This window comes from Piliocolobus tephrosceles, chromosome 10, assembly GCF_002776525.5.
Source record: "Piliocolobus tephrosceles isolate RC106 chromosome 10, ASM277652v3, whole genome shotgun sequence".
Classification (NCBI taxonomy): Eukaryota; Metazoa; Chordata; class Mammalia; order Primates; family Cercopithecidae; genus Piliocolobus; species Piliocolobus tephrosceles.
Window position 1 is genome coordinate 65,086,686 of NC_045443.1, and position 10,676 is coordinate 65,097,361.

General features: G+C 43.5%; 1 long non-coding RNA gene across 1 annotated transcript in view; it reads left to right on the forward strand.

The window, feature by feature from the left end:
- Positions 1-8,158, forward strand: part of LOC111551229 — an 88,187-nt gene extending 80,029 nt beyond the window's left edge. Inside the window, exon 8 of the long non-coding RNA XR_002734300.2 lies at positions 444-8,158. This is a non-coding gene — a long non-coding RNA (uncharacterized LOC111551229). The remainder of the gene's footprint in view (positions 1-443) is intronic.
- The last annotated feature ends 2,518 nt before the right edge of the window (positions 8,159-10,676 follow it).

Genomic DNA, 10,676 nt, shown 5'->3' on the forward strand with positions numbered 1-10,676 from the left:
ATTTTTTTTTTTTTTTAAATAAACTACCCAGTTTTAGGCATTCTGTTATAAGCAATGGAACATGGACTAAGATCCCAACAGATCAGAACATGTATGATCAGTGCGGGGAGGCTCCAGAGGCCTTTGATTTAGCCCGGTGCCATGAATGGCTGTCTGTGGCCTTCCACTGGCTCCACGCCATCTGCATGCTCTGTCAGAGATAATGAAATCAGACAGGCCCAGAGAGACTGCTTTCCCCTCCTCACAAATTTTTAATAAAACTCTTTGAACAACAGAGCTGGGCATCTCTGAAGCCTGAAATTAAAGTGATAAGATAGAAGATTACTCACTTGTCAGCCTGCACCAAACTCTGTATCACCAATACAAATTCCAGGGGAGTTTCAAAAAATCTGCTGACAATTTGAGGCTCTCCATCTGGAGTCTTTTCTTTTTTCTTTTCATAGGAAGAAAACACAGCACTAAGGAAGAGAAAAGAGACACTTCATTCTCTGCCACGAACAACATGTGAATCAAGCCCTGAAACAGGTTTTCACAAAAAAGTAATTTTTGGAGAGAAATGCCTTTGAATAAGTAAGTGTCCTGGATTCAGACTTCCTGAGACAAAACGTCATCACAGCTGTTTGGTCAACATCAGTCATCCACGTGCCTTTCGGGAGAAATCACCACTGCAGGTTTCCAGCCTTGCTGGGTTCCCCTGTTCACGTGAACCTTGATGCCCACTGTCTACCTGGCGCTGGTGAACAAGCACACGGGACACCTGGCCTCATGGAGCTGGTATTCCAGGTGCAAGAGCAACAATCCACAAACACATAAGCACTGTCATGTAATGTTAGGTGGTGCCAAGTGCCTGGTGAAAACAATGAAACACATCTTGGGGCAGTGGATTATGGTGGAGGACCAAGGATGGGAGAGGGTGAAATATTTTAGATAGAGTTGTTTACGAAAGGCTTCTCAGTTCCAGGTTATAAGTTAAGTATCTATGTAGGCTGGCCCTTTCTACAAAGCAAAAATCCTGCTATTAATTCTGCAAATAAATTATTTAGTTTTCAAAAAAAAGAAAATTTACTAGCCCTAGCTGAAATTTAAGAAAGAATTTATAGTTCTCTCTTTTCCCCACCCTCGACCCTTTCTTTCCTTCTTTCCTCTCTCCTCGTCTTCCGCTTTCTCCTATTCTATCTTTCTTTTGTCTATGTACCAGTGTCTTGTCTTGACTACCTTCTTATAGCTGGGGGAAAGCAAATGCACAATGCCTCTATTCCTTTGTAAATGATTCTTTGGGAAATATTTGTAGAGTCCTAAACTCTTTCAATGAGAAAAGAGAAAGTAAGAAACCCATCAGGCAGGCAGTTAGGGTGAGTCCCTGGTAAAAATTCCATCAAACAAAGAACAGCCTGAAAATCAAACTGCAGGCCCCAGATAAGAAAGAGCCTGCATCCTTGAATGGAGATGCTTACTCGGTGAACCCAGATGAACAAATTCTACCCTTATTTGGACACATTTCTCTCTCCTTGGCATGCCTTAGTCACTTATTTTCACCTATTGGTCTCTTACTTTTCACCTATTTTACATATGCCTACCTTTCTGTAATTGGCTGTGGGCTAAGTCTTCATTTACATAGGTTGAGTCATCACTTCAGCCTCTGATTGGTCCCAGGCCAAGGTCCCAAGCCAAGCCTTCACCTCTGCCTCCAATTGGTTCTTTACACTATGATACCTCTTTCTAAGCGGTGCTTTCTCCAAAACAGCCTGCAGACCAGTCAGCACGCTCCTCCCCTTCCCAGTCCGTTCCTACCCTGGACTCAGCCTCATAGTTGGCAGCCCTCTTTTGGGCCCTCTCTCCTTGGTGGAGACTTTTCTTCTTTTGCTTATTAAACATTCATTCCAGCCTCACCCTTTGTGTCCATGCTCCTTAATTTTCTTGGTCACGAGGCAAAGAACCCTGGTATACCTCAAACAACAAGAGACTGCTACATTGCGGTGCATTGGCAAGACTATAACATTAACACTACTCAGAAAACTTGCTACAACTAACTTCTGCTGTTTTGTTTTATCTTTCTGGGTTCCTAGTAATGTAAATTTTATAATGGGTATCTGGAGCTCAGGCCCAGACTTCTGTCATGCCTAGAGGAAGAACATGGACCCCTGCTGAAAACAATGAAAAAACAACAAACTGCCAATCCAAGTTCTGTACTAATGTCACATTATTTTCCACATGAAAGCTTTGCATTTAAGTAAGGTACCAATGGTATACTGTAGCCATTTGCCTTAGAATACAATTGTAGTCTTGTCTTGTGTGTGACAAGGTATTTAGGACTATATGAGTGTTCTGGCAGAAAAAAACAGTTCAACTCCAGAGGTCTGAGTGAAGCAAATGTTAAGAGGGGCTATTGTGAAAGGTGTGGGTAAGGTGAAGGCAGATGGTAAGGCCACAGAGACTGGCAAGAGCAGAAAACCATTATCATCTGCAGAGCTGAAAGGCAGCGGAATGGGGTTCCCAGAGCCCACTGAGAACTAGAGGCCTGGAGACAGTGGCCTAAGAAGATGCTGCCTTGTCAGAGCTTAGCAGTGAAAGTAGAGGGCAGAGCAGAGGAAAATACCCATATCTGTCTTTCCACCCACTCTCTAGTCTCAATTCCAATCAAAAGCCAATGGTCCAGTAGCCTAGACAGTGTGTAGGAGTCAGCCGTCTCTGCGGTACAGAACAGGACAGAGAAAGGCAGAGAAGGGCATCTGAGGAGAGCAAATGCAAATCCAGACCCCAGCAACCACAGGGAACACTCACTTGCTCATTAAACACTTTGTCTCTGCACATATCCATGAGCGCTTCTTCAACCATTGATCCTACTTTTCCTCTTTCTGTTGTAATAGCCAAATATCGAGCAATGTCACACTTGGTAAATGGTCTCCCTGATCAAAGTGCTAAGGTGACCTAATTAAATTGATGGCTTTTAATTTCATGTATTTCAGCAATTGGCCTGTGAAGGCCTGATCTGACCATGTGTCCTGGACACGGTCTTTTCCCTCCCCAAGGGCCTCTTTTGTACTTTAAGATAAAAGATCATTTCAAAGGAGTTTAATTATTTTCTCTCTAAGTAAACCCAAAAGAACTTCCTCTTCTATTCCATTTTTAGGGCCTGTCTATAATTTTCTTATTCTCGCTAATAGTTTCTTTCATAAAGAAATATAGGTCTTGAAAGTCATCATAATGTCATTTTCCTGTAGTAGAGACTGTAAAGACGAAAGCACAGCTGTCTGGGGCCCCTCACAGTCTTACTCTTACTGAGGCTTTTCCAATGACTGCATTTTCTGGCTCTGGTTACAATTATTTCATGAGTTACATTACAAACCATTGCAGTTCCTTTCTTAGCTGAAATAGTTTCCTTGGCCTTTGCTGAGTTTCTTTTTTTCCCCCATGAAGAAAGAACAGCTCTTGAGAACTTTGCCAAATGCACACATTCACACAAACCCACCCATTAAATCTGTGTTTCAAACACATAATGGTTCTGCTGATGTTTGTTGTGAAAAATGGTCATTGTCTACGTCTTCACCCACTTTTGAAGAAACTGATCTCTCTGCTGTTTCCTAGAAGAATTATTTCCTTTGTTGTGTTCTACGTGTGAACAGAGAGAAACAACCTTTAAACTGATATTGATCCCCTGGCTTTACCAACTCAAAGCCTTACAAAGGGCATGTCAGCTCGTCTTGGAGCTGAATAGCATTACTAATTAAACTCGAGATTTATGCTTCTGTTCATCAGAGAGTACTTCATAAGCACCTCCACCTAACCCGCTCTGTAGCCTGAGACTAAGGAGGGCATGCATGAAAGAAACCTCATGAATATTAAGTGATGTTTTATTGAGACCCTCGAGGCCTTGCCAATGGCATGGGAAGCATGTCATTCTTCATTTGTAGCTCTTGAACATTTAGGTGGTCAATTCTGCAGAGAAAATATCTACCCACAGAAAAATATATCTCAGCCCATTCCAAATTAAATATTGTCAGCCCCCTTTCTCTTCACCCCCAAGTCACCAGAAGTTAAGTTAGACTCAGGAAGGTAAGAATTCAGTATAGATGTTTTCACTGAGTGCTAACAAGCTGTAGTATCAGAAGCTATAAAAATGCCATCAAGATATTAGGCAAAATTGGAAGGAAGAAAGTTCACCCAAAGCACAGCTGCTGAAATCATTATATTATTCATGTACCATTTTTACAAATAGTCCATTCCCAGGTCTGATGTCTGAAATAGGGAGCTTGCTTGTCTTCACCTGTGTAGTTTCATAGGCCTGGAATATGGTACCAAGGTCAGGTTAACAGGTCTTCTGTATCAGGGGTCCCCAACCCTCCGGGCTACAGACAAATACTGGCCCCTGGCCTGCTAGGAACCGGGTCACCCAACAGGAGGTGAGCAGCAGGCAAGTGGGCATCACCACCTGATCTCCACCTTTTGTCAGATCGGCGGGGGCATCAGATTCTCAGGAGCACAAACCCTATCGTGAACTGCACAGGTGAGGGATCTAGGTCGCGTGCTCCTTATGAGAATCTAATGGCTGGTATGATCTGAGGTGAAACAGTTCCATCCTGAAACCATCCCTCCCCCTACTCCCCTTACACCCTCACTTTCCCCCACCCCCCCAACTATCACCCCCTCCCCCTGAAGCAGTCTATGGAAAAATTGTTTCCATGACACCAGTCCCTGGTGCCAAAAAGTTTGGTGACTGCTGTTCTGTATAACCTGGTGGGTCAGTTCATCTATGTAGGTTGGCCACGGGGGCTGTTTATTTTCCTGGATATAATCAGAGAGGAAGACACTCACTAGCTCCTGACCCAGAGGAAGAAGAAAGGAGCATTTCTACCTGGGATTCTGTGACACAGGTTAACTTCCAAAATGACACAGTTCCTCGTGATGCAGAATTTTCAAACTTTAAGAGGCTAAACTGGGAAGAGCACCTTCCTTGTATCAGATGATATGCGAGCGCGGCACAGTTTTCTGGGTGTCTGCATGGTCGTCGCTTGGGTGATAAAGCTGTGGTTATTAATAATTAGAGCACAACTTAGAAATTGTTGGCATTAAACCTGGAATTCAAATCAAATTTCTTCTCTGCTAAAATCTCTTCCATGCCTTCCCACTGAAATTAGAATTAAAACGTCAGCTTTCTTTGTGGCCTTTTCTGGTCCCTCCCTACTGACCAACCTTCTCTCTCTCCTCCTTCCCCTCGTTTTGCCAAAGACTCAAGCCATGCACTGATGTTGCTTCCGGTCCTCATCCTAAACTGGCTCTTGTACAGAGGACCTTTGTACTTCCAGACCTGTCTGAACTCAAAATGTACTATTCTCAGAGAGGTCTTTCTCTTCAGACTGTACTTTCTAAAATAATGCCCCTGTTGCAGGTATTCTTTTACTCATCATATCACCCTATTTATTCCCTTCATAGTAATGATGAAAATCAGTATTTATTTTTACTTTTTATTTATCTGTTTCCTCCACTAAGAGCTCCAATGAGTAGGAACTCTTCAGTCATGACATTATCTCTATCGGCTAACCGTAAAGAACAACATGGAGCAGAACTCAAAATATAATTGTTAAATGAAGTAAAGAAACCTTATTTGTGAATATTAATTTCTAATATAAACCATTTGCAAATATGAACATGCTAGGTTCATGGTCCACATTTTTTAAACAACCTGGTACTCCTGACATGCAAAGCTCCAAAGCAGTACCAACCTTTGCTATAGATATTTTCACCAACCCTGTGTGGGGTAGGGAAGGCTGCCTAAAGTTCGGTTGTAGCTTTGAGGTTATGATTTAGTGAGGTTAACTGTAACCACTGAAAGAACTTGAGAGAAGTATCCCTTAACTTCTTTTTAAATTTTTCATTTGAGCTACAAATATGGGTATTGAAAGAAGTTCTGACAAAGCATTTTTTATCTAAGCTTTATTGAAAATAGTCTTTTTTTAAATTTTTTATTTTTGAAGAGACAGGGTCTCACACGGTCACCCAGGCTGGAGTGCAATGGTGCAATCATAGATCACTGGAAACTCGAACTCCTGGCCTCAAGGGATCCTCCTGCCTCGGCCTCCCAAAGTGCTAGGATTATAGGAGTGAGCCACCACACCCAGCCCAAAGTCACGCTTTAACTTCCTCTTGGTGTTTGTTTTCTGCCAATTGCATGCCATTTATTCCTTTTGTAACAGTGTCTATTAGATAGTACAAGATCTTATCTATTAATTTCTATGCTTTCCTTCCTTCCTCATTTTGTAGTTGCTAGAGGCTTCCACATTGATCCAAGAAGAATTAGGATTGCTGTATCTAAAACCATAAGGGAAATAAATGGTTAATTACAGGTTTGCTTCTTATTTACTCGTAGGGTTCATTTGAATTAAAAGTAAAGACTTTGAGAGGAACTCAGTGTCCCACTTGCGGGTTTATGCAACAACAAAGGCGAAGAAGAAAACCATGTGTGTGTTGTGGGGGAGGGGTTGAGAGGGGGAAGTAGGGTAGGAGATCTTGCCCACCCTACCTCTTGGAACACAGAAAGACTTAGGTGGGAGGTGCCCTTGAAGGGCCAGATCTGGGTTACCAGGAGGGGAGAAAAGACTGCAGAGGTGACAGAGCATGGCCAGTGGCCAAGAGCCACATGGAAGCCAAGCCAAAGCTGCAGGTGGCCGTCTTTCTTTTATCATTACCCAAGCAAAGAGCCTTTGAGGCAGGTCTCACCTGTGCCAGGAGGGAGCCTTTCTTCCACAGCTGCCTGGGGTTCAGTCCTCAGCAGAAGAACACCTGTCTGCAACTTGAGACTCCGCTGAGCTCCCATCTACCTGTCTTGCTCAAAAAACCACCCTGGCTTTTGAGTGGGACAAAAGGTGGAGTCCTTGGCCACCCAAGAGAGGCAGTAATAAGTGGAACAGACACAAACCTGGGCGGGGCTGGACAGCAGAGAAATTCACTGCATGTGCCCAACCATTTTTCTTTAGGAATGGGATGATATCCAGCAGTTTAGGTCATGCTTTTTGTTACAGATAAGCCCAACCTCTGTCACTTCTAATTTAGAATTACCTCTGATGTGCTTCTTGGGATTCTGGCCTTGATAAAAATGTAGAAAACCATTTTCCTAACATAGGACTTCAGAAGGCAAATAATCACAGCCTCGTTGGCCTGCAGTGAGGAGCAGGACCAGACCCACCCTCAAGAGTACCCACATTTGAACTCTTGAGGGAATAAATACTTGATGCTCTTTACAAAAATCCTTACCCTTTCCATCTTCCATTCATATAACCTCTCTACCAAATTATGGACACCCGTGAAATGCTGAGAAGCAGCAGCAAAAATCTGTGCGCTGAGCAACAGCCTCTGGGAACTTCACTTCATTTTATTACACATCACTCTCTCTCAGAAAGGAACTCATCAGTTCTAATAGCCCTCTTCTTGGGAAGCCGGCACAGGGATTTCTCTTTTTTCCAGAGGCAGGAAGAGGATTTTAGTATTTCACCCTAACACTTGAGCGAGTTATTAGGGGCATTCAGTGCCTAACTGCTGGCTGGTGCTTTCTTATTATTTCTTCCAGAACCTTTGGCCTCTGATCAGCGCTCTGAAATATAGACTGGTCCTGAAACTGCCTTTGCAAAAATTATAACTGAGACAATTATTACACAGTGACACAGATCAGTGACACAGATCTGACCTAACCGACTCCATCTTGCTTCTAACCGCCAAGCTGTCCTTGTTCATTCCTGGGCGTAGGCTGAACTAACTTTGGGAGTAGCTTAGTTTATAGTTGAGCATTGAAACAAAGACAATCACAACCCTTTCTCAAAACCAACCCCCTTCCTGCCTGGGGACTAGACTGCCTTTGTAGGACTAACAGATTAGCTACAAGATTAGACGTTATGGTTTAGGAGTCATGCAGCTGGAGGCTGCAAGATTCTAAACCTCCCCAGTTGCTCCTCAGGATAACATCACTATTGTAAAACCTAAGAACGGTGCTTGAGATATTTTGCAGACCCTGTACTCGATGGATCAGCTGGCACCACCTAGATCTATAAACTAGCTCATCTGGTCTTGTGGACTCCAACCAGGAACTGACTCAGAGCAAGAGGACAGCTTCGACTTCCTATGATTTCATCTCTGACCTGACGAATCAGCAATCCCCACTTTCTGACCCCCTGCCTACTAAATTATCCTGATTTGAGGAATAATAAAACTCCTGTCTCCCGTACAGCTGGCTCTGCATGAATTAGTCTTTCTCTGTTGCAATTCCCTTATCTTGATAAATCAGCTCCATCTAGGCAGCAGGTAAGGATACCCTGCTGGAAAGTTACAGTCCCTGCCCTTGGGGTGGTGGGGTCTCATAAATACTGGGAAGCATATTGAGTGGCCCATGGAACCCATTCTGTGCTCTCTTTTGGGATCTGCTGTAAAGTAGGCAGGGACACCTGTTTTCCTCTTTGTCCTGGGCAGCAGCTGCTCCCACAGAACAGTCTCTGGGGAAGGGGTGGCACACACTGGTCAGTCCCTTTGTTTCTATTGCCTTTACCACCCACCTGAGAACGTTTTCTTTCCCACTTTTATTTTTCTTTACCTGTTTCATATCAATGACCCATGGGGTTTAGGCAGTTCCTTTTGCCCTGCTTCCTCCATCTAATGCTTACCATCCGTAAGTATTTGTATTTGGAAAGCAGACTGGATCCTGGTTTCCAGATCATGTCAATTTTATGCATTATTATTTGTAACCAGAGAATCTGCAGCTCCCAGTGGTCAGTCTTCCATCCTGTCTTCCACGAAAGGGTTAACCTTAGGAAGCCTGTAAAGGCAGCACTGCTTCCCTTCTGTGCTCAAGGGCTGATAGGCTGCAGGGCTAACCATATTAGGAGTGTGTGAAGATTCAGCTCCGGGTGTACACAGCGGGAGCTCTCCTGTCAGTCTGAAAGGCAGGAGCTATATTTAGTAACAGGCACTTGGGAATAGCAGCTTAAACGTGGGAGTGGGTTGCTGGAATGCAGATGTGTAGTGAATCTCTACTCCAATCCCCATGGAAGCTTTAAGCTGAAGCCTTAGGAGAGATCTGGGCTCTTCTTCCCCCAACCTTCTCCACGTTGTCTGGATGGCATCCTTTGCAAGTCTGGAAAGCATAATGCAGTCCCTCTCGGCTCTGCTCCTTTTTTAACATGGAGGAAGAGAATTGTGATTGCTGAAGGAACCATCACTCAAAATGTTGTAAACAGTGATTTTTCTCCCCTAAGCACTCACCTCCTTTCCCATATCTGGTTAACTAACCACTAATAGGATGAACGGAATAATTTTATTGCCCTATGATTTCTCCCCTTAGGAAATAAAAATAATCAACTCCCTTTTGTTTTGCAGGAAATGCATTTTTGGTAGTGATTTGTTTTTCTAAGACCAGCCCAGCGGCCACAAAAGAACCAGCGAGTAGGCAAGTGTAGGAGCAAAACTGCACATTTATTTTTGGTCACTTAAGGTGTGGGGGAGGTCTGTCGGCCTCCAGCAAAGGAGGCCGGCAGAGTACCCCCTGGTGGGGCTCTCTGATGGACTTCCCACAGTCCCGACATCCCGACAGGAGTGAGGCGGTGAGAAGGCCGCGTGGCTCACTGGCCGAGAGTGGCTTTTCTAGGAGTGGGAGGGCAATAGGCAGGGCACGGGCGTGTCGGTGGGCGTTCCACAGGTGCGACCAGGTAAATCTTGGTCTCTTCGGATTGACGTCACCTGGCGCATGCCCAGTTGGTCTGCACCGTCCCAGGTCGCGGCTGCATTTTCGCGCGCGCGCCGGTAAAGCTGGTGAAGAAGAACCCGGAGGTGCACCATCTTGCCTCCCTTCGTCCAAACAGGTAGTACAAGCATTTTATTTCAGGTTATAGAGGTCCTTAGGTCTAGAAATGTCTTCTTTATAGAATGTAATTATATAATCAGGACATAATTATTATGTATGAAGTGATTTCTTACAAGTTCATGCAAATTTATACAAAATTCTATGAGAGTAAAAATTAAGGAAAAATAGTCTTATAGATAAAGTGGTTAATACATTTGATGGTACGGAAGCAAATGCCTATTTAATTGACAGCTCTATTTAAGGGTAATTTGTTTATCTAGAGGTCAGTTCCAGGGCAGCTTTTGGGCCCATTTCGCTTTGCTGTGCTTCTTTTTCTCTTTTTCTTTCTCTCTTTTTTTTCTTTCTCTTTTTCCTTTCTCTCTCTCTCTCTTTCTGTTTCTCTCTCCTCTCTCTGTCTGTCTCGGCTAAATTTGCCATTTCAATTGACTGAGACTTTAGTTTAAATGAGTAGACTAAGGCCATTTCTAACTTTGAGGTTTGGGAAACATGTAAACATTTAGAATATGGAGTTCTCCTTGTTTCCACATATTTACATCTGTTGTAAATCTACGTAATTTCCCCAGATTATTTGGTAGTGGAGAGTTCTAGTCAGAATATCACATAGGCCTAAAGCTCTGGCTGGGAAGATCATTTGACTTAAAGGCAAAGCTCTTGTTTTTTTCACTACCATCTACTACAGCCAGAATTCTTTCACTTCTGAGCTCCAGCTGGGAGGAGATGATTAGATTGTTTAGATAGCTCTGGTTAACAGTAACAAAGTATAGTATAATCTAATATGTGTGATTATCTGGGGATCCTTGTTGGAAAAGAATCTCAAGAAATTTAGCTAGGTCAG